The following is a 25,042-nucleotide window of genomic DNA, read 5'->3' as shown; positions in this document are numbered from 1 at the left end:
TTTGATGGGACATTTATTGGCAGGTAGCTGATGTAATACGAAGTAAGTTAGGCTGCTTTATTTTAGAAAAATAAAGTTAAATTCCACGCGGACCATGTCGCGGGTGCAGCTAGTATTATATATTTTTATTGAGGGGGACGGCGCGTACGCAGTCCCCACTACCAAAAATTACGCGTCCGAGTTATCCACATTAGGGATAATCGCAGGGGTCAACCCAACCGCAGTGCAATGGGAGGGCCTCACCCTGGGGGAACCGCCTTCTTGATCACGGTGTCCCCTACGCCAGGTAAGTATGATTTCACATCGGTCGCCGACCCTTATATCCCTGCGGCAAAACATTTCGTTAGCGCGTTTTACTTTTAGCACAGCGCCATCTAGTGAGAGTAATGGCAAACTATAAAATAATGCACTGCGAGGCGGGCCGCTAGCATTGTATATGTAAGTATTAAAAGTATAATATATTATTTTACAAAATTATTATTCAATGTTTTACAATAGTACTAGTCATTTTCAATTAAATCTATGTACTGAACTGGATGGTATGAAAAATAACCAGAGGTTAATAGGGGTTGGTGATATAAGGGTGAAAATTTAGGGTTGTATGTCTAAGGGTGAAAATTTAGATTGGTATGCTTTTGCTATGGCTACATTACAAATAAAATTAAAAAAAATTGTTCTACAAACAAATGTAAGGGATGGGTAACCCTTATCACTTAGGGGTATGAAAAATAGATAGTAAGTAGCCTTTTCTTAGACCTAGTGAATATGCATATAAAATCTTCATAAAAATCGGTCAAGCCGTTTCCGATGAGTATGGAAACTAACATTGTGACAAAAATTTTATGTATAAGACTACCTGTACTCGCGGTTTCGTCCGCGTGGAATAGAAAAATAGAGTTATTATTTTCCTAAAATAAAAGTAGCCTAAGTTACTCCTTATTACATCAGCTGCCAAAAAACGTCCCGTCAAAATTGGTCCAGCCATTTCAGAGATTAGCCGGAACAGACAGACAGACAGACAAAAATTTTTAAAAATATTATTTTGGTGTATGTACCGTATTCATATGCAGGTAGTAGAAAACGGTTATTTCAATATTACAAACAGACACTCCAATTTTATTTATATGTATAGATACTAAATCCACGATAAATTTGCTCAAAAGCACACAAAACCGGCCCACTGTCCAATAAACAGCATGATCGATATTGTCTCTCAAGTTTACTATCAATTCCAATAAGCTTTTTCATATCCGTAATTGGCTATTGTTTTATAGGAGCTCGGATAAACCAACCGTTTGTTCATCGAATGAAAAGATCGAATCACATTCTTATCGAGCTCGTAAACTTTTAATTTATTGACAACTAAGCTACCCATCCCGGCTTTTCACGGTTGTACATGTATCTATACGTATAAATAAAATTGGAGTGTCTGTTTGTAATATTGAAATAACCGTTTTTTACTACATGCATATGAATATAAATACGGTACATACACCAAAATAACATTTTTTACAAGACGGGACTTTTTTTTGGAAGTAACCGATGTAATAAGGAGTAACTTAGGCTATTCATATTTTAGAAAAATCTAATTAAATTCCACGCGGACGAAGTCGCGGGAACAGCTAGTTACCTATATATATATAATATAGGTAACTAGATGACGGCCTCGCCGCTTTACTTCAGATGGTCGCGGGTTCGATTCGCATGGTACAAATTTTTGTATTTTTGATTGTTTGTGTCGGTCTGTGTATTTTCTATGCATGGTTGGTTCGAATTGAAAATTCTTTTTGTGTTGGATAGTCCATTTTTCGAGGAAGGTTTTAAGCTGTATGACATTACGCTATGACCAATAGGAGCGGAGATGCAATGAAAAATATTGAAAAATGTGGGGAAATGAAACGCAGACGAAGTTGCGCGGGTCAACTAGTCTATACATCTATACATATAAATAAAATTGGAGTGTCTGTTTATAATATTGAAATAACCGTTTTTACTACATGCATATGAATATAAATACGGTACATACACAAAAATAACATTTTTTACAAGTTTTGTCTGTCTGTCTGTTTGTTCTGGCTAATCTCTGAAATGGCTGGACGGATTTTGACGGGACTTTTTTTTGCAAGTAACCGATGTAATAAGGAGTAACTTAGGCTACTTTTATTTTAGAAAAATCAAATTAAATATATATAATCTTCCTCTTGAATCACTCTATCCATTAAAAAAACCTCTTCAAATTCAGTTTTTTACTACATGAATATGATACTGTACGGTACATACTCCAAAATAACATTTTTTACAATTTTAGTGTGTCTGCATGTTCGTTCCACCTAATCTCTGAAATGGCTGGATCGATTTTGATGGGACTTCTCTTGGCAGGTAGCTGATGAAATAAGGAGTAACTTAGGCTAGTTTTAGTTTAGAAAATTCTTTTATTTTAGAACAATAAAGTTAAATTCCACGCGGACGTAGTCGCGATGACATGACAGTATGAAATAAAAATATTGCCACAGATGAAACAATAATCATGTTATCACACAACAAATGTTGCCTCGAGTAATGAAACAAGTTTCATTATTTCATTATATTGTACAGTGTACAATGTATCAAGCGATGAAACATTAATCAAACGAGCTATCAAATTAATTGCTAATTTCATTATACCTATCTCCTGATCGGAGATAACTGCGCTCATGTGGGTAAAATAGAAACTGTATGATATATTGTTTCATTGATTGTATAACCAACTAGCTATGTATTAATACTGACTTCGTTCGTTCAGATGAAATAGAAATAATCCATATTCTTACTTAATCTTTCACGAAAAAACTACTGAACGTATTTTGGTGAAATTTCCACCCCGGCTACGCACGGATGTACATGTATTATACACATAAACCTTCCTCTTCAATCACTACTATCTATTTTAAAAAAATCGCTTCTAAATCTGTTGAGTAGTTTTAAAGATTTAAGCATACATAGGGACGGACAGACAGCGACAGCGACAAATATTCAATTATTGTATTTTAATATTACTGTATATCTAAATATATATAACTCAAAGGTGACTGACATAGTGATCTATCAACGCACAGCCCAAACCACTGGACGGATCGGACTGAAATTTGGCATGCAGGTAGATGTTATGACGTAGGTATCCGCTAAGAAAGGATTTTGATTAATTCTACCCCCAAGGAGATAAAATAGGGGATGATGAAACTTTGTCAATTTTAAATCGATCGAGCTGAGACTTTGCATGAAAATCTACTATGACGTAAGCATCCCCTAAGAAAGGATTTTGATATATTCCACCCCTAAGGCGATAAATTAACGCGAGCGAAGCCGCGGGCAAAAGCTAGTATTTATATAAAAGATAACGTAACGTACAAAATTGTGAATAATTATTGACTTTTAAAATAACTATTTAAGACATCTTTACATAGTATAAAATGAAGTCTTTTGCACTGTCTGTGCGCTTAGATATATTTAACTACGCAACGGATTTTAATGTAGTTTTTAACAATAGAGTGACTGATAATCAATATTAAAATAACAAACAGACAGACAAACAGATCTTTTTATATTAGTACTTATTCGTAAGCTCAATATATCTAATATGACAACATATAATAGACAAATTCCGTACTCGCGTCAAACAGGTTTTGAATATAAATAGATAGGTGATGACAATCATTAATAAATCATCGAATTTCTATACATTGTGAGTAACTAGCTACTCGCCCCGGCTTCGCCCGGGTGTACATGTATTACACATATAAACCTTCCTCTTGAATCACTCTATCTATTAAAAAAACCGCTTCAAAATCCGTTGCGTAGTTTTAAAGATTTAAGCATATATAGGGACAGACAGCGACAGCGACTTTATACTAAGTAACTAGGTACTCGCACCGGCTTCGCTCGGGTGTACATGTATTATATATATGAACCTTCCTCTTGAATCACTCTATCTATTAAAAAAGACCGCTTCAAAATCTGTTGCGTAGTTTTAAAGATTTAAGCATACATAGGGACGGACAGACAGCGACTTTGTTTTATACTATGTAATGATAACATTAATATACTAACTTGTATAATGTAACTAGAAAAATTAGTTTTAAATTTATTACGTAACATATTTTTTATGTAACTGGAAGAACGGTCTCTGACGGTAAGTGGTAACACCTATATGGCAAACATTGTATACCGTAATAGTAAGTAACATGTAAGAATAGTTTTAAAGTACTCTTGTATTCCAAAGTAAATAAGTAGTGTAGTGTATAGTAAATAAGTTAAGATAATAAGTCCTCATTACATAGTATAAAACAAAGTCGCTGTCTGTCCGTCACTATGTATGCTTAAATCTGTAAAACTACGCAACGGATTTTGAAGCGGTTTTTTTAATAGATAGAGTGATTCAAGAGGAAGGTTTATATTTATAATACATGTACATTGTACACCCATGCAAAGCCGGGTGCGAGTAGCTAGTTGCCATATAAATTAATCAGTTATCACCAACGATAACCAGATAGAAAATTGTTTACGCCAATTTTTTTAACACCTACGCATAAATAAAACTATATTATATATATGGGACACAGTTACCGAGATACATCAAAATAATAATTGCATTTAATAATGTCTAGTAAGACAAATTCAATATTGTGTACTAGGCACTGCTGTGTCTAAACTGTGTCACCCCACCTTACATTTTCCTATTGTTATTTAGTATATAAGATCAATATTTCTATATACATATTGTCAGTTTATTATCATCTATACATATAAATAAATTTTGAGTGTCTGTTTGTAATATTGAAATAACCGTTTTTTACTACATGCATATACGGTATATACACCAAAATACCATTTTTTAACATTTTTGTCTGTCTGTCTGTCGGTCTGTTTGTTCCGGCTAATCTCTGAAATGGCTGGACAGATTTTGACGGGACTTTTTTTGGCAGGTAGCTGATGTAATAGGGAGTAACTTAGGCTACTTTTATTTTAGAAAAATAAAGTTAAATTCCACGCGGACGAAGTCGCTGGAACAGCTAGTCTGTAATATACATCGTCTCGACCAACAACATAGTATCACTCATCGGCAACATTATACGTAGATTATTCAATATTATTGCATAAAAACGAATTGTTAGCAACACAATCGACATGTTTTATTCATTGCATATAAATATTGGTGTCTCATTGTATTCAAATGCAGTTTTAAGATTACTTTCGCCAATTACAATGGTGCAGTTAGTGCTTTCACGGGCAGATCCTGGGCGCGGAGGCTGTGGGTCTACTTTCGAAATTTCTAGCCAGATTTCCAAAATATAAAATACAACTAGTATTTTGAATAGTCACATTTCTTCTACCACTCAATTCTGATGTCTAAGCTATATTACTGTAAAGTTTCATCAAAATCCGTTCTGTAGTTTTTGAGTGAAAGAGTAACAAACATTCGCATTTATAAGATATGAGGTTAGGTCAGTTAGCCCATCCTGACAAATTCACCAGAAATTTATCATGATGGTTTCCAGAGGAAACCGCGTGGAGGTCAACCTAACATAGTACATTGCTAGTAATAGGCACAGTTCACATTACTGACAATCTCTTGTCCTCTTACTTTGTGTGTGTGTTTATTTATTGGGGGATTTGGGATACTGTCAGGTGCTTGGACCTGTAGCGCTGCGACCTACATAGATCTATCGTGCTCGCCCTATTTCAGAGTTCGCTACGTAGACCCGTCAGGGACAAGAATTGAAGGATATTCTTAGCGGCGATGGTTTTTATCTCCTCAGGATAGAGTGTAAACTTTCCAAAGGAGATATATCGTTTATGCATGAGTGGGCTACAACCACATAGGATGTGTAGGCTACAGATAATTGCTTGTCTGATTACTGCAGGAGCCATGAGCACCACACCAAGAACAGCTCAAGACGCATTGTTGGACTTGACGCCGCTTCCTTTATTTTCTTTTAGTACATTGCTAGTATATATAGTATATATATATAGTAGCAATCCACTTCAGTAATTCATTCTACGGTAATCAGTAATTTATTCTACGGTAATTGCATAAGATTTTATAATAAACTGCCAGAATCTGCACTAAATCTGACAGAGAGGCAATTCAAATCTTATATTAAACAATTTTTGTGTAAGAAAGCCTATTACAGGATAGACGAATTCATAGATGACAACATATCAAGTAAATAATTAGTTTATTAGCATACAACGTTATAATTTTATTTTCTCATTGCTTTCTTGATTTAATTGATTGATTTTAGAAATATGAAAGCGTAGCGGTTTTTGTATTAATTGCCGCATGCATTCTTATGTAAAATGTGAATAACTATCAGATGGCAATTGTAAGTAGCTTTGACGTGGTTTAGTGTTTTGAGTAGTCATGCTCACTAAAATGTCCAGACTTGTGACGGCGTGGTGGGCCGGCTCATTGGGCTCCCTAAAATATGGTCGAGCGCAGTGATGGCTGGCTCATTCGTCATACTCGTGAACGGGTGCTGCTTGTAGGGACTGTCTGCTCTAATCATTATGACTGATTTCCTCTTATTAATTGTTTAACCAGTTGGTTACATATTCAATATTTTATCTATTTGAGTACACTAATTGAATTAGTGCTAATTGGTGGTATGTATTCACGCACTTAAATTTAAAAATGTAAAGAAATAATAAAATTATTTAAAAGAGCAACACGCAAGTTTCTTGCTCGTCTTCTTGTGATGAGACAGCTTTCCGAATAAGCGGTAGATTACAGAAATGTAATGACTATAAAAAAGTGTTTCAATGTAAGTTTATTTGACTAAATGATTTTCTATTCTATTCTATTCTTCCCTCCTATTTAGTGTGTTCAGGCGGGCAATTCCGCGGTACGCAAGTAGTAAATAATTTGACATTCATTTCATGGGAGCGCTATTGTTGGTGCGGCTCATAAATATTCCTATTTTATGGCGCTTTCTGCGGCCGGTGAGTTAGTCACAGTGAAATTCTGGAGAGAATCCGACCCGATCGGGTTTCTGCGGGCAGATGCCGGAATGACGTCATATAGAAAGTCTGTTTGTTATTTTATTCGTACAAAGTTAAGTTATTAACATTATAAACGCGAAAGTAACTATAATATATTACATAAGATTATCTTATATATAAAATTCTGGTGTCACAATGTTAGTTACCATACTCCTCTGAAACGGCTCGACCGATTTTTATTAAATTTTATATGCATATTCAGTAGGTCTGAGAATTGGCTAATATCTATTTTTGATACCCCTAAGTCATAGTCCATTTACCATCAGGTGGGCCGTATGCTTGTTTGACACCATAGTAGTATATAAAAAACTAACACTGTGACTCGAGTAGTATTTAGTAGGTAGTGCCTCCCCTACTTTAGAGTTGAGCAATTCTAAATAGGATAATGTAGAGAGATCAGACAATATAATTTGTCGAATTCAAACATATTCCAAACTAATTGGCAATCAATATAACCACAACCTTTGTAATACACACATATGTTAATAAACAACATTAATTCATATGAAAAAGCTGATATTTGTCAAACAGTTGTCATGGTATTGTTAAATTATTTATGACGCTCTCGGTAGTCTAGTGGTTTAATACACTGCCTTACTTCCGACGCGGGTTCGATTCCTCGCACGGCACAAACATTTGTATTCATGAGTATGATTGTTTGTGTATAATATGTATCTATTTAGAAAAAAGAAATATCTGTGTATTTGTATCAGTTATCTAGTACTCATAACACAAGCTTTAGCTATCCTAACTTGGGTCTAGATGGCGCTGTGTGAATTGTCCTGAGATTATCTATTATCTTTTTATAGTAATAATAATAATATATAGATATAGAGATATATTACATATAAAATGGATATATCTAATGGAATTATCTATATATATAAATAAAATTGTAGTGTCTGTTTGTAATATTGAAATAACCGTTTTTACTACATGCATATGCATATAAATACGGTACATACACCAAAATAATATTTTTTACAATTTTTCTCTGTCTGTCTGACTGTCTGTTTGTTCCGGCTAATCTCTGAAATGGCTGGACCGATTTTGACGGAACTTTTATTGGCAGTTAGCTGATGTAATAAGGAGTAACTTAGGCCACTTTTATTTTAGAAAAATTCTTTATTTTAAAAACAATGGTGTTAAATTCCACGCAGACGAAGTCGCAAGTACAGCTAGTTATATACATAAACCTACCTCTTGAATCATTCTATCTATTAAAAAAAACCGCTTCAAAATCCGTTGCGTAGTTTTACAGATTTAAGCATACATAGGGACAGACAGCGTTGTGTTAATTGTCCTAGGTTTTTATTATTGATAAATGAATAAGTTTTTTGGCTTTGGATAGATTTATGGATGTTTGTTACACTTTCACTCAAAAACTACTGTACGGTTTTTTTTTTTGGACTACTCTAATGCTGTTGGCCGCAGCTGGCCTTTCAGCTTTCAGCGTTAGGGGGCGAGTGCAGATGGCATTCCAAACCCGCGGAAGGACTTATGGAGCGGCTGAAGGCCAACTCCTGTCTGACGGATACGACTTTAGTCTGAGGGCACTAGTGGTTCGACCCTCGGCTCAGGCCGTCGTAATATCGATCCCCGTTTGAATTGGACGGGGGATCGATCGAAGGTGCTACTGTACGGATTTCGATGAAACTGTACAGTAATATATCTTATACACAGGCAATAAATTAAACTTGAAAAAAAAAAAGGAGTTGTTGTCACTAAAATTTGCTGTAGCTGGGCAAGCTGGTGGACGGTCGCCGTCGACGGTAACATATACCATAAACAACCATCGACTAAGTTTTTGTAGCCTCGAATACAATGACAACGCTTGGGAACGACTCGCAATGCTCAAAATTCGACTTCTCAATGGGCAGCCAAACACATTACTGCACGTTTCCTGCAACGTCGGGTAACCTCAATGGGAATACATTAAACATTAACTCGGGCTGTTGAACTTTTCTTTCGATACAATCGCATCATTATGTGTGCTTACTGTTCGAATTGATTTTTTTGTTTCTTCCGTTATGTCATGCGGAGGCATGAAGTTTTAGTTTAAAGAAAGTTGTATACCGCGGTTTCACACGCGTGCAATTTACAGCCTATATGTTATTCTGATGTATAAGCTATATTACTGTAAAGCTTATGATCAAAATCCGTTCAGTAGTTTTTGCGTGAAAGAGTAACAAACATCCATCAATACTCACAAACTTTCGCTGTGACAAAATGTTTATATGCGAGTAGAAATAATTTTTAGTCAAATATACTTCACTAGCTGTGTCCGCGACTTCGTTCGCAAGGAATAGAGGACGAATCAGGAATTTCTAGTTCATCCCCTATTTTATTTAAGGGTAAAATGTGTACAAAATTTGAATGTCATGATAGTCAAAAGCTTAAAAAATAAGCTTCTAGCTTTAAAATGACGATACTTCCAAAGAACGTTTCGTATCCCCTTTCAACCAATTAGAATCCTTTTTCGAATTAAAAAAAAATACGTCCTTTCTCATGGTCTATCTGTGTACCAAATTTCATTTTAATCAGTTCAGTATATGTGGCGTGAAAGCGAACAGACAGGCAGACAGAGTTACTTTCTCATTTATAATACTGATAAGGGTAATTATTTCTGAATTTTCATGCACATTTCTTAAATATGAGACCAACTCACAAAAAAAAACCATGAGTTTTACCAATTTCTTTCAGACATTAAAAAAATATTAAAAAAAGAGAAAGACATATTACGCCGATCCCAAATAAATGGTATAAGGAAGAAGCAGATGATGATGATGTGATGATGATGATGTTGTTGTTGTTGATGATGATGATGATGACGACGATGATGATGATGATGATTAATTTTTTTTTTGCATATACCATACATATTGTATTATTGTTTTTAATATCCTGTTGAAAATGGTATCCCACACTGCAGCTTATTAGTATGCCATCGGTGTTACCCGTGCATAATTATTTCTTGCAATACAGATAATCATAATAATTACAGAGCAATTAAAATTTTCATTAATTTGCAATTCGAAGTGGGTAATTCGAACGACAGTCCAACATACCCAATTAAATAAAGAGTACTACGTCGCCAATGTGTTTTTGCAAGTGAATCGATAAATATTAATCGATTTATCGGAATGTAAGCAGGAAGCGGTTCGAGAATCGATTCTTGATACGTGTGCACTCAATGGAAGTCACATATGTGTATGAATTGACTGAATCAATGGGACTTTTATAACTATATCGGGTTTATCTGATAATATGATCTCGACCATGTTCGGAGGCTGTTTATATGTAAATATGTATTGATGTGGACTTTTATAAAGTTGAAATACAGTTATGTAATTGATATTTATTATATTTACGCCCCGTGTTTCATGTTTCAGTACATTTAAGTGAAATGAGCTTAGATTTTTCCTGAAATGCTAAAATAATGTACAGATGTTTGGCTCGTGCGGGCAATCGAACCCGCTACCATCGGAGGTAAGGCGATGTACTAAATTACTAGACTACTACCCGTCAAATTGTTGAGTCTATAAGGGTTTCTGTTTATCCCTTTTTGTTTCCGAACTCAAAAACAATTAACAAATTTAAATTATAGATCCGAAATAGAAGGTTTAACATAATTATATTGCATCTGACCAATTTTATTGTGTGAGTTATAATTAAATTAACCCGTTTCCATGGTTACTTGTTGAGCATGGCGACCGGATATCCGGTTATATACTTACCAGATATGGAATGATTGATATTCTGGTTAGATAGTTACTTTAATTACTAGTTGAGAGTTCCTCTTTTTTGAACTCGGTTACAATGTCCCGGGATAGATCGATATGGAGATAAATAGATAATAAATAATCTCAGGACAATACACACAGCGCCATCTAGACCCAAATTAAGCTAACTAAAGCTTGTGTTATGGGTACTAGACAACTGATACAAATACATAGATATGTTTGTTTTCGTAAATACTGTAGGTATTTACGAAAACATATTATACATAGAAAACACAGACCGATACAAACAATCATACTCATGAATACAAATGTTTGTGCCGTGCGAGGAACTCGAACCCACGACCATCGGACAGTAAAGCGGTATACAATTTGTTAAATATATAGTTCATATTTGGCAACCTCGGTGGTCTATAAAAAGTTCTTTTAAAATTCATTCAATAAAAAATTGAATTTTTCTATTCAAAAACTCTTTTTAAAATTCATTCACTATGGTATAAATGTCCTCTATAAATACAGATCGGTCGTCCCGCAAAAAGAGGCAAATGAAAACTGCATTCGGTCACTCGAGCGGCATCAATGGACGGACATATGAATGCGAATTCGTTTAAACAATTTTTATTCGCTGATTGAATTTCCACTGAGCTATAGTGATGAATAATGTATCGCGAGTGTCAGTGTTGCCATATACTGCAATAAATGTGGGACGGGCAGATATATTTTTTGTTATTGCGACACGATATGAATTTATTATGAAGTTTCTAGTTATGTTGTTAATTTTTGATCTATAATTTTTTTTTTAAATATGTGTTACTATAAATACTTATATTTATAAATCGTGTACAACACAGCAATACCTACCCCAAGTCTTGTGCTGAAAAACAGCGTTGCAGCGCTCCAGCCGCTGCAGCATTATGCTGAGCACGGACCTATTCAGTAGATGCTTTTTTTTTTTCGGACTACTCTAATGCTGTTGGCCGCAGCTGGCCTTTACAGCTTCACCGGACGTTAGGGGCGAGTGCAGATGGCACTCCAAACCCGCGGAAGGACTTATGGAGCGGCTGAAGGACAACTCCTGCCTGACGGATACGACTTTAGTCTGAGGGCACCACTAGGGGTTCGAGCCTCGGCTTAGGCCGTCGTAATTTCGATCCCCGTTTGAATTGGACGGGGGATCTATCGGAGGGGCGCCCGGGGGCGCCGGTATCGACACTTCACATACACATACACGCACGTTTTTTGTAATTGTCGCACTGTTTGTTATACTTTTTTAAGTTTCTTTATTGTGTGTTTTACTTTTTTTTCTACTGAATAAATATCATTTCATTTCATTACAGTAAAAATGAAAATCATCATCATCATCGCAGCCCGGAAGACGTCCACTGCTGGACATAGGCCTCCCCCAAAGATCTCCACGACGATCGGTCCTGCGCTGCTCGCATCCAATGCCTTCCAGCGATCTTGACCAGATCGTCGGTCCACCTTGCTGGAGGCCTTCCCACGCTGCGTCTTCCGGTCCGCGGTCGCTACTCGAGGACTTTACTGCCCCAACGACCATGTGTCCTACGAGCTATGTGCCCTGCCCATTGCCACTTCAGAGTCGCAATTGAAAATAGATTTAATTTTTCATAAAAATGAAAATAGATTTGTTTAATTATTGCTATGTAACATATAAATTAATTACTTAGGTATGATATAATTTCAACGACGTAATTTTATTGTAGTGAAGAAATTACATAGTTTCGCTGTTAATATACACTGACCTTGACGTTAGGCAAAAAATTATAACATAAAAAAAATTACATTTACAAGCAGCTAAAATGTCCGACATTTGAATTTGAATGTATCTCTAAAATTATTTCACTATATCCCAAAACCGAAACCACCCTGGCAACACTGCCTCCTGAAAAAGGCATCGTTATGTGACGATACTCGAATTGGTGGTCGACGGTATGTTTTTTGCGGCCAGCTCTCGATTTAATTGCTTCGAATTAATGGAATAGTGGTACGTGGTATGGACGGTAACATTACAAAATCGGCTTTCTTTGGTACCGTTACCTGCATTTAAAGTCCATATCACATAGTATAAAACAAAGTTGCTGTCGCTGTCTGTACCTACTCAACGGATTTCGAAGCGGTTTTTTGACAGATAAAAGTGATTGAAGAGGAAGGTTCATATGTATAATACATGTACACCCGAGCGAAGACGGGGCGAGTAGCTAGTTTAATAATATAATCTTATAATCTCAGGACAGTTCACACAGCGCCATCTAGACCCAAGTTAAGCTAGCTATAGCTTGTGTTATGGGTAGGTACTAGATAACTGATACAAATACATAGATATATCTTTTTCGTAAATACATACTTTTGATACATAGAAAACACCCAAGCCGATACAAATAATCATACTCATGAATATAAATGTTTGCGTCGTGCGAGGAATCGAACCTGCGACCATCGTAAGTAAAGCGGTGTGCTAAAGCGCTAGATTACATTTACATATAAAAAATTACCAAGACAAATTATTGAATTGTACAATTGGTAACGTACAAAGCCGGGGTGCTAGTTAACAGCGACTTTGTTTTATACTATATTTCTAGCTACGCACCCCGGCTTCGCACGTGTATTATATACGTGTATTGACGACCTCGGTGGTTTAGCGGTCAAGCACACCGCTTTACGACCGATGGTCGCGGGTTCGATTCCTCGCACGGCACAAACATTTGTATACATGAGTATGATTGTTTGTATCGGTCTGGGTATTTTCTATGTATAATATGTATGTATTTACGAAAAAGATATATCTATGTATTTGTATCAGTTATCTAGTACCCATAACACAAGCTCTAGCTAGCTTAACTTGGGTCTAGATGGCGCTGTGTGAATTGTCCTGAGATTCTTATTATTATATTATTATTATTATTATATATATAAACCTTCCTCTTGAGTCACTCTATCTATTAAAAAAACCGTATTAAAATTTCGTTGCATAGTTTCAAAGATTTAAGCACACATAGGGACGGACAGACAGCGACAGCGACTTTATTTTATACTGTAATCATGCACATAAGAATGTCCGCAAGTAGTTTGTACTGGTGCATACCAGCGCTGTAGCGGTGAGCTCACCTAAAATTTATTAGGATAATCCCTTTATGATGCGCAGAGACACGGCTCAGCTGAACTTTATTGGTTCACATTTATATATACAGGATGTTTGTTTTATTCAAATAATAAATAAATCGAAAATAACGCAAAAAAAACCTATAAAACTTATACATACCTATTAGAGTATTATTAAGCTGATATGTTAAGAAATAAATACTAAGTAATTACTAATAATAATAATCTCAGGACAATTCACACAGCGCCATCTAGACCCAAGTTAAGCTAGCTAAAGCTTGTGTTATGGGTACTAGACAACTGATACAAATACATAATTTTTTTTTTGTAAATACATACATATTATACATAGAAAACACCCAGACTGATACAAACAATCATACTCATGAATACAAATGTTTGTGCCGTGCGAGGAATCGAACCCGCGGCCTCTTAAGCGATTTATTGTCAAGTATGGGCATGTATGGATTGTGTATTTATGTGTATAGACATAAGTAGGTAAGTCTTAATATTAATAACTATGAGCTATATCTTGCCAACACTGTTCTACAGTTTGGCGAGCTGATTAATAATAATAAATGTACGTATCGTTAATAAATAAATGAAAAATAAATTATAAAGAAATAAAAACAAGGTTTCTATGTTGATTGTCGCATGCCTAATCCTTGTAAATATGTACTGCCTTGGAACAACATTTATTGAAAAGAGCAACAAGCAATTTCCTTTCTTATATTTCTTGTAATGAGTCTGTGTCTCGAATGATTATTCAAAAGTAATATTAAATTTACTTGTATAAAGAAAGATTTTTCCATTTCTATTTTCTTAAACAAAAAGAACTTACGATCCGCAATAAATCAAACAAATGTTGGATGTAAAGGGAGGGGACGCCCTCAGAAAAGATGGATGGATTGAATGATATGATATGATAATGAATAAAAGAAGAGTATGCTCAGATATGACGGCTGATAGAGAGCAGTGGAAGAGAATGACATACTGCGCCGACTCCCTTTCTCCCTCCGATCGATCCAATTCAAACGGGGATCGAAATTACACCCCTAGTGGTGCTCAGACTAAAGTCGGGAGTATGCCTTCAGTCGCTCCATAAGTCCTTCCTTGGTTTGAAGTGCCATCTGCACTCGCCCCTATCGTCCGGTGAAGCTGTAAACGCCAGTTGTAGTCAACAGCATTAGAGTAGTCCGAAAAAAAACTGCGCCGACCACAAATAATGGGATAAAGGCAAGGCAATTCAAAATTCAAAATACTAAATTTTAAATTCAAAATGCAAAAATCAAAATTCAAAATTCAAAATTCAAAATTCAAAATTCAAGTAATCAATAGAATAGAATAGAATATAAAATCATTTATTCAAATAAACTTACATTGAAGCACTTTTGAATAGTCATTACATTTTTTAATCTACCGCTCGTTCGGAAAGCTGTCTCATCACAAGAAGAACGAGCAAGAAACTTGCGTGTTGCTCTTTTAAATAATTTTATTATTACTTTACATTTTTAAGTTTAAGTGTGTGAATACAAACCACCAATTAGCACTAATTCAATTAAATACTCAAATAGAAAAATATTAAATATATAACCAACTGGTTAAACAATTAATAAGAGGAAATCAGTCATAGTGATTAGAACAGACCAGTCCCTACAAGCAGCACCCGTTCACGAGTATGACGAATCAAATGATGATTGATATAATAGTCATTGTTGTTATATCAAAAAGTATTTACATAGTGAATAATATCTTGTTGTGTATTCCAAAGGGGATCGTAAAACAAAGTTTAATTCATTAACAATCGTGAACTGTTCTTTTCACTCGGAGAAAAATGCTGTTAAAAGTTTTACGACCTGTATATACTCGGGGTAGGAGCTTAAAACATTTTTATAAGCTCACAATTTTTATGGGACTTAAGGATTTTGATGGGAGAGTATTAAATGTGGCGGTAGTCAGTTTATGAAATCTCATTTGTCGGCAGCTCACTACCATTGTTATTTTTTTCTATCGAGCACATCCAAACTAATATTACTTATCTATATCTACCTACTCGCCCCGGCTTCGCTCGGGTGTATATGTATTATATATATATAAACCTTCATCTTGAATCGCTGTCTATTAAAAAAAATCGCTTCAAAATCCTTTATGTAGTTTTAAAGATTTAGGCATACATAGGGACAGACAGCGGCAGCGACTTTTTTTTATACTATATAACTAGCTACTTGCCCCGGCTTCGCTCGGGTGTACATGTATTATATATATAAACCTTCCTCTTGAATCACTCTATGTATTAAAATAAACCGTTGCGGAGTTTTAAATATTTAAGCATACATAGGGACGGACAGACAGAATAAGACAGAATTCGTCTGCGTGAGTACCTTAATTTAAATTTCATATACTTTGAAAATATATGTATCTCTAATAAAAAAATACAATTTTATATAAATTATATATATACATAGATAAATTAGTCATAAACAAAATGATATAAATAACAAAATAAAATAAAATAAATAACCCTGGACGATTAACACAGCGCCATCTAGTCCCACGATAAGCAGAGCTTGTGTTATGGGTACTGGACAACTGATATATATACTTAAATATTTTTTTGTAAATACATATATCATATACGTAGAAAACACTCAGACAGTTACAAACAATCATGCTTATGAATACAATGGTTTGCATCGTACGAGGAATTGAACCTGCGACTATCGGAAGTAAAGCGGTGTGCTAAACCGTTAGACCACCGAGGCCGTTCTAATGAGTTAACTGATTTTATGATTAAATAAACGTCGTAACTAAACCATCTTTTTATATATATACTAGCTGTCCCGGCAAACGTTGTTTTGCCTTAAAATAAAAAAAAAAATTAGGGTTGGACTACCCCTAACATTTAGGGTGATGAAAAATAGATGTTGGCCGATTCTCAGACCTACTCAATACGCTCACAAAATTTCATGAGCATCGGCCAAGCCGTTTCGGAGGAGTATGGGAACGAAAACTGTGACACGAGAATTTTATATATATAAGATATTGTTAGGTATGTGTATTCAACGTGTCTATTGAGAATTGAATATTATATAAATACCTGCATTGTATGTTAATATAATAATTATGTATTCGCCATACCTGAAACAAACAATGATAAATATTAAAAGGAATGTTGTAATAAGTTTTACGGTATTAAGACCTCCAAGATTAGTTTTATTCCTTCTTAAAAGGCCGGCAATGTACTTGCAATTCCCCTGATGTTGCGGGTGCTCATGGGCGGCGGTAATCACTTACCATCAGGTGAGCCGCATGCTGGTTTGTAAATATTATAATATAACTAGCTGTCCCGGCAAACGTTGTTTTGCCATATAAATTAATAACGCTATAAAAAAATAGGGGTTGATGATAGAAGGGTGAAAGTTTAGGATTGTATGTATTTTTGTATGTTGTATCATAAAAAAATAGAAACTAAAAATTTTGTCTAAAAAATAAAAGTAAAAAATTTAGAGGTGGACTACCCCTAACATTTAGGGGGATGAAAAATAGATATTGGGCGATTCTCAGACCTACTCAATACGCTCACAAAATTTCATGAGAATCGGTCAAGCCGTTTCGGAGGAGTATGGGAACGAAAACTGTGACACGAGAATTTTATATATAAGATAATATCTTAGGACATTTCACACAGCGCCGTCTAGTCCCAAGATAAGAGAGCTTGTGTTATGGGTACTAGACATCTGATATAAATACATAGATACATTTTTTTTTATAAATAAATACATAGTAAACACTCAGACCGATAGAAACAATGAATACATATATTTGTGCAGTGCGAGGAATCGAACCCGCGACCATCGGACCACTAGACCACCGACGCCGTCAATGTTTTATATGCATTTAGTGAAATGCTGTTTTGAAAATTTGAAATTATAAACAGATACTTTTATTTATTTATTTGAATATATAGTAGTAATAGTAGTAGTAGGTAGTGCTTCCCAAGTGGTCGAAATTCTAACAATTAATTTTACATTCAGTCTACAAACAAATAATATTAAACACAAACAATATTTAGTCTGTTCTCAATTTGACCATAGACTATATCAATAAACAAAAGAGTATATTTGCTTATGTTTGTCTAGTACCCATAATACAAGTTTTAGCTAGCTTAACTTGGGTCTAGATGGCGCTGTGTGAATTGTCCTGAGATTATTATTATTATTATAGACAGTTTTTTTTATATAAATACATATTATAGCATTCTATACTATATAGTTTATTTATAAGTTTATTATTGTATTATATATCAATAAACAAAAGAGTATATTAGGTTATGTTTGTCTAGTACCCATAACACAAGGTTTAGCTAGCTTAACTTGGGTCTAGATGGCGCTGTGTGAATTATCCTGAGATTATTTTAGCATTCTAGGTGTATTGAATGCTAAAATATGTATTTGTATAAAAAAAATGTCTATATAATAAAAATAATCTCAGGACAATTCACACAGCGCCATCTAGACCCAAGTTAAGTTAAGTAAGTTAGTTCAATATAAAGTTTATATAGTTTAGTATTTAATTTATAAGTTTATTATAAAATTTCGCACACTTATAGTTTATATTGGAAGCTATAAGTATGCGTGTGCTTATACTCGATGGTCGCGTAATTTTCTTAAAAAAGGGTACAAAGTTTATGCTTCATGTATTAATATATAGAGTCTGTACAATACCGTAATGAGATGTACAAGATTATTCTTCACCAACTCACCTGCAATCCTCTTGGGTTTGCGGGTGCTCATGGGCAGCGGTAATCATTTACGATGAGGAGGCTGCAAACTGGTTTGTATATATATCATATGCATTTCGGAAATGCTGTTAATTTGAAAATTTATTCATTTTTATATATACTAGTAGGTTAGAAACTAATTTAATATTCACTAAGACTATAGACAATATTAATATATTCGTAATTTGACTATAAATTTTAACAATAACCAAAAGAGTGTATATGCCTGTCTGTCTCAAATACATGAATAGTGTAATTTTTTTTTTAATGAATCAATGTATTTTATATATATATATATACCGATATATATATAGGTTCTCTACTTAAGTTATAATATGTGCAATATTTGTAAAAAGAAATACAAATACAGTGTTTTTGTTTCACACATCATTACATAGCGTAACAAAGTCGCTGTCGCTGTCTGTCCGTCCCTATGTATGCTTAAATCTTTAAAACTACGCAACGGATTATGAAACGCTTTTTTTAATAGATAGAGTGATTCAGGAGGTGGGTTTATATATATATATATAATACATATAATACATTTCAGATACGGTCACTTTGCAAGTTAATTATTTTTATCAGTGTCCCTACCATCAATTAATCGTCATTAGAAATAGAAAGAATCTTTATTTAAATAAACTTATTCTTCTTCTTGCGGTAGATTAAAAAATGTAATGACTATTCAAAAGTGCTTCAATGTAAGTTTATTTGTATAAATGATTTTCTATTATATTTCTATTCTATTCTATTCTTCTTAGTCGGTACACTCTTGTCAGAGTCGTCGTGGTCAACATTTTGAATCACGATGAGTGAGGTTTATGTTAATGTGGTGCCATTCGTCGCGGACTGTATCTTAAATAAACTTATTACAAGTACTTTTAATAGGCATAACAATTTTATTCTATCGCTCATTAGGAAAGCTGTCTCATCACAAGAAGAACGAGTAAGAATCTTGTGTGTTGCTCTTTTAAATAATCCTTCTAAGTTTACACATTTCAAATCAAAACGTGTGGATTCAAACTACCAACCAGCACTAATTTATTAGGGTCAAATATAACAACACAATAAGATTAAATCAGTCGTAGTGATAAGAGCAGACCAGTCCCTACAAGCAGCACTCGTTCACGAATATGACGGATGAGCCAGCCATCACTGCGCTCGACCATATTTTAGGGAGCCCCATCACCCGGCCCACCACGCCGCCACATGTCTGGACATTTTAGTGAGCATGACTACTCATTCCACTCGACCTCGTCATAGCTATTAGATAAGATATACGTGTAAGGATGTATTTTAGTACAAAACTAAACAAAGCATCCATTTATAAGGGTCGTTATTTACAATAACCCCGTAATTAGATATACGTTACCCTTTGTTACCACCTCGGTGGTACACTCATACGAGTTTTATGTGGTTCTAAATGTCGGGCTTTATTGTATGGAACTCTGTTGATTTATGATGTAATCACCCTTCTATGCGGTTGAGTATTTTTTTTTATATACGATGCATTTAAACTACTCTCAACTCGACCGTTATATTGACAGTGATTTGAGTACAAACATTTTTATCTTGAGGTAACCTCGCTGTGTAAAATAGAGTTGCCAACCGTCCTGTTCTCCCAGGACATGTCCTAGTTTTTGAAGAGTCCTGTGAAGTCCTTAATAGTTATTTGTCAGCGTACTGGGTTTTTAAAATATCTTAATTACTGATTTTCAACAGTATAATTTTATCAAATTCGTTGTATTAAAAACCTAATTATATTAATTTTACTATATGTTAATATAACTATTGTAACACTATTCTGTTTTTAAACTGGATAGTCCTGGTTATTTTAATTTGAGCTTGGCAACCCTAGAGCAATATGACTGATTTATTTATTTAAAAGAGCAACACACAAGTTTCTTGCTCGTTCTTCTTGTGATGAGACAGCTTTCCGAATGAGCGGTGGAATACAATTGTTATGACTATTCAAAAGTGCTTAAATTAAGTTTATTTGAATAAAGGATTTTATATTCTATTCTATTCTATAGTATAACATAAAATCGCTTTTTTTAACTACTCTAATGCTGTTGGCCGCAGCTGGCCTTTACAGCTTCACCGGATGATAGGGGGCGAGTGCAGATGGCAATGGGGATAAATTAACGCGAGCGAAGCCGCGGGCAAAAGCTAGTAAGTATATAATTTGAATTGAGCAATAAAATTAAAAAGACAAACAGATTATCTCACCTTTATAATCAAAATAGTATTACAGGAACAATAACGTAAGAACATATTGTTGTTGAATCATTGTGTTGTATAACAACAATTTCATTGTTAGGTTTGTATATTTTAATAGGCACTTTCTATTCACAACCCTTACTTCGTTACCACAAAAACACCCTTTGTTAGTTTTGTGAAGATTGATAAACGCGCCGGATGTGATTATTTTTTTAATATTTACCTTTTGTATTATAGGTCAAAGGCAGTTGAGACGATGGTATAAGTTGCTGTAACTAATATTATAAACTGGCGATGTTCGCAGTTTCAACCGCGATAAATTAAAAAAAAACAGCCTATATACTATTCTAATGCATAAACTATACTACTGTTAAGTATCATAAAAATCCGTACAAACTTTCGCGTTTACAAAAATTAAAACATCTTGAATCACAAAAAATGGTTTTTATATATAAATATCTCTTGTATTATTCTATTTTTTTTAAAAAACCCGTTTCAAAATCCGTTGCGTAGTTTTAAAGATTTAAGCATACATAGGGACGGACAGACAGCGACAGCGACTTTGTTTTATACTACGTAATGATGTGAAAGTAGGTATGTTTATTACGCTTTCACGCAAATACTACTGAACCGATCATCATGAAATTTTATACACATGTTCTGGGAGATGTTAGAATGAACATAGGGTACTTTTTATTAAAAAAACAAACATTTCATATAAAAAATTATAAATAAAATATCAATGTTTAGCTATTTCAGCTCCATCTAGCCGCTAGTAAGATCGATAACTATCCGAGCGAAGCGCGGGTAAAAGCTAGTGTTATATACGCGAAAGTTTGTGTGTATGGGTGGATGTTTGTTACTCTTTCACACAAAAACTATGAACGGATTTTGATGAAACTTTACAGTAATATAGCTTATATATCAGAATAACACATAGGCTATAACTTAACAAGGAATTCTGTAAAATGGGCAGAATATAATGTATAATATGTATATATAAATGTAAAGTATGATGCAAACAAAGATACTCAGGTTAGCTACTATTATAATAGTATGTATGTATGGATGAATGGATTACGCAAAAACTATGAATGCATTCTGATGAAACTTTACTGTAATATAGCTTATACATCAGAATAACACAGGTTATAAATTTCATTAGTAATTATTTATTAAAAAATAACAATCATTCAAAAGAGCAACACACAAGTTTCTCGCTCATTCTTCTTGTGATGAATCTGCGTTCCGAATGAGTGGTAGAATAAAAGATATGACTATTCAAAAGTGCATGTAATGAGTTTATTTCAGTATATATTATTTCTATTTCATCCGGAAGATACAGCGGGTACAGCTGGTTATAAATAAAAAAAATGTGACTTGTGACTTCTGACTGACTCTACGGTGAAATACCGATATGAAATATAAAAAATAATCCTTTCTTGTTTTGCATAATTTTGTTACATTTCTGAATAGACTCCGTAAAAACCTACAGAATAAAAATAAAATAATTTAAAAAACATAGAGTGGTCATTGTTTCAATAATAATTGGAAACTCGCGTTCAATAGCGTCCGACCGCGGCTTTTAATTAAACTTCTATTGAAATTCAAACCTTAGGTACGACGTTTTAATTTCGAAATTGCAACGACCCCGACCCGTGCACCGACATATTTTTTTATTAATATGTTTTACGGCTCTGGATACAAGTCAATTTTAGCCCATATTAACAAGTACACTAACTTGAAGTTTTACAATAGAAATGACAAAAATTAAAGTCAATATCCAACCTATTTCAATTAGAACTATTTCGTGTGATGTTTCTCTGTTGAAAGAAACGCCAATTATGATGACGACTTAGACTTTGAAGCCTGCTACCGCAAGGGAAACCCCAAGTAGCGCCCGTGAAGTAGGCACTACTTGCAGCTTCCCCCCCCCCCCCCCCCCCGGCCTAAGACCGGGATAAACCCATTTCTAATACAATTCACTTTCGTATCCAAAACATAACCGGTACGCTCTGCGCTCGTCGACTGAGTGCCGATAGAGGATTATTCAACTACCGACCTCCGTATTTATAGACCGAAGTCAGTGTAGTAGGCTAGAAGCGGGGGTAACGGTTATCTTATGATAAACCACTTAGTTATTCTATAAAAACTAGATTTACAATATTTGTAATAATCTTTACATTGGGTACTTCATCAGTACTAAATATAAACCACCTTCTTTTAATATATTTTTAAAATATCGGAGTTTTTCTACAATATTGATTGAGTGAACTCTAACAATAATATGTTTTACGGCTCTGGATACAAGTCTTTTTTAGCCCATTTAACCAGAACACTAACTCGAAGTTTTACAATACATATTACAAAAATTGAAACCAAACAATCTATATCAATTAAAACTATTTCCCTATATTGGGCTCCCTAAAATATGGTCGAGCGCAGTGATGGCTGGCTCATCCGTCATACACGTGAACGGGTGCTGCTTGTAGGGACTGGTCTGCTCTAATCACTATGACTGATTTCCTCTTATTAATTGTTTAACCAGTTGGTTATATATTCAATATTTTTTCTATTTGAGTATTTAATTGAATTAGTGCTAATTGGTGGTTTGTATTCACATACTTAAACTTAAAAATGTAAAGTAATAATAAAATTATTTAAAAGAGCAACACGCAAGTTTCTCGCTCGTTCTTCTTGTGATGAGACAGGTTTCCGAACGAGCGGTAGATTAAACAAATGTAATGACTATTCAAAAGTGCTTCAATATAAGTTTATTTGAATAAATGATTTTCTATTCTATTCTATTCTATTAATGTAGCAAGTGCAATAAAGTATATATATATAAATATAAATGTACATAAAAATAAATGTAAACGACTTAAAAATGTAAAGTTACAACGATTATTTAGAAGAGCAACACGCAAATCTCTTGCTCGTTCTTCTTGTGATGAGACAGCTTTCCGAAAGAGCGGTAGATTAAAAAAATGATAACTGTTCAAAACTTTTATTGGCAGGTAGCTGATGTGATAAGGAGTAACTTAGGCTACTTTTATATTAGAAAAGTAAAGTAAAATTCCACGCGGACGAAGTCGCGGGTACAGCTAGTAATGACTACATTATAACTGTCCCTACTCACTACATTGACATAAATATCTGCCATCTAATATATAGTTAATTTCCATAGAAAGCATCAATTCTTAAATATGTTTTCTATATGTCCCCATTAGTAGAAATGGTGATTCAAAAATATGTTGGGTCACGATCTTTGAACTCGAACTCCTTTAATTGGGCAGCCGTATATCAAACGCATAAGTGTTTATATGTAACACTAGCTGCACCCGTGACTTCGTCCGCGTGGAATTTAACTTTATTTTTATAAAATAAAAATAGCCTAAGTTACTTTGCCTTATTACATCAGCTACCTGTCAAAAAAAGTCTCGTCAAAATCGGTCCAGCCATTTCAGAGATTAGCCAGATAAAAACGACAAAAAAGACAGACAGATAAAAATTGCAGAAAATGTTATTTTGGTGTATGTAATGTAAGAAACGGTTATTTCAACATTACAAACAGATACTCCAATTTTATTTATATGTATAGACTAGCTGTTCCCGTGACTTCGTCCGCGTGGATTTTAACTTCATTTTTCTAAAATAAAAGTAGCCTAAGTCACTTCTTATTACATTAGCTATCTGCCAAAAGAATCTTGTCAAAATCGGTCCAGCCATTTCAGAGATTAGCCGGAAAATGTTATTAAAATTGCAGAAAATGTTATTTTGGTGTATGTACCGTATTTATATTCATATGCATGTAGTAAAAAACGGTTCTTTCAACATTACAAACAGACACTCCAATTTTATTTATATGTATATAGATATATTTCTTTTAAATAGCTTTCCATGCTATGTTGAACATTAAATCATAGATCTCATTAGAATTATTAGAGGCTTTTTATATTTATGATCTACTTAATGTAACCTTAATTAAAATTTGAACATTTACTGAGCAAAGCCTATTACTCACTAAACGATTACTTGAATGACGAGCTTGCATGGCAATAGTTGTTCATGCACTGAATTTTCATTTAATGTTAGACATAGACACCTATATAAATATACATGACTGACTACCTCGATGGTCTAG

The 25,042-nt window shown here is 34.3% G+C and overlaps 1 protein-coding gene and 1 non-coding gene across 2 annotated transcripts in view; both read right to left on the bottom strand.

Annotated features, from left to right (window-relative positions):
- Positions 1-25,042, bottom strand: part of LOC131842365 (rho GTPase-activating protein 7) — a 396,667-nt gene that overhangs the window by 122,171 nt on the left and 249,454 nt on the right. The window lies entirely within an intron of this gene.
- LOC131842382 (U1 spliceosomal RNA) lies at positions 133-294 on the bottom strand. The gene has a single exon (XR_009357490.1). It is a non-coding gene; the product is annotated as a U1 spliceosomal RNA (small nuclear RNA).

The sequence above is a fragment of the Achroia grisella genome, unplaced genomic scaffold (assembly GCF_030625045.1).
Source record: "Achroia grisella isolate CSIRO2021 unplaced genomic scaffold, CSIRO_AGI_Agris_v1 utg2167, whole genome shotgun sequence".
In the NCBI taxonomy this organism is placed as follows: domain Eukaryota; kingdom Metazoa; phylum Arthropoda; class Insecta; order Lepidoptera; family Pyralidae; genus Achroia; species Achroia grisella.
This window is presented reverse-complemented; position numbering and strand designations above follow the sequence as displayed.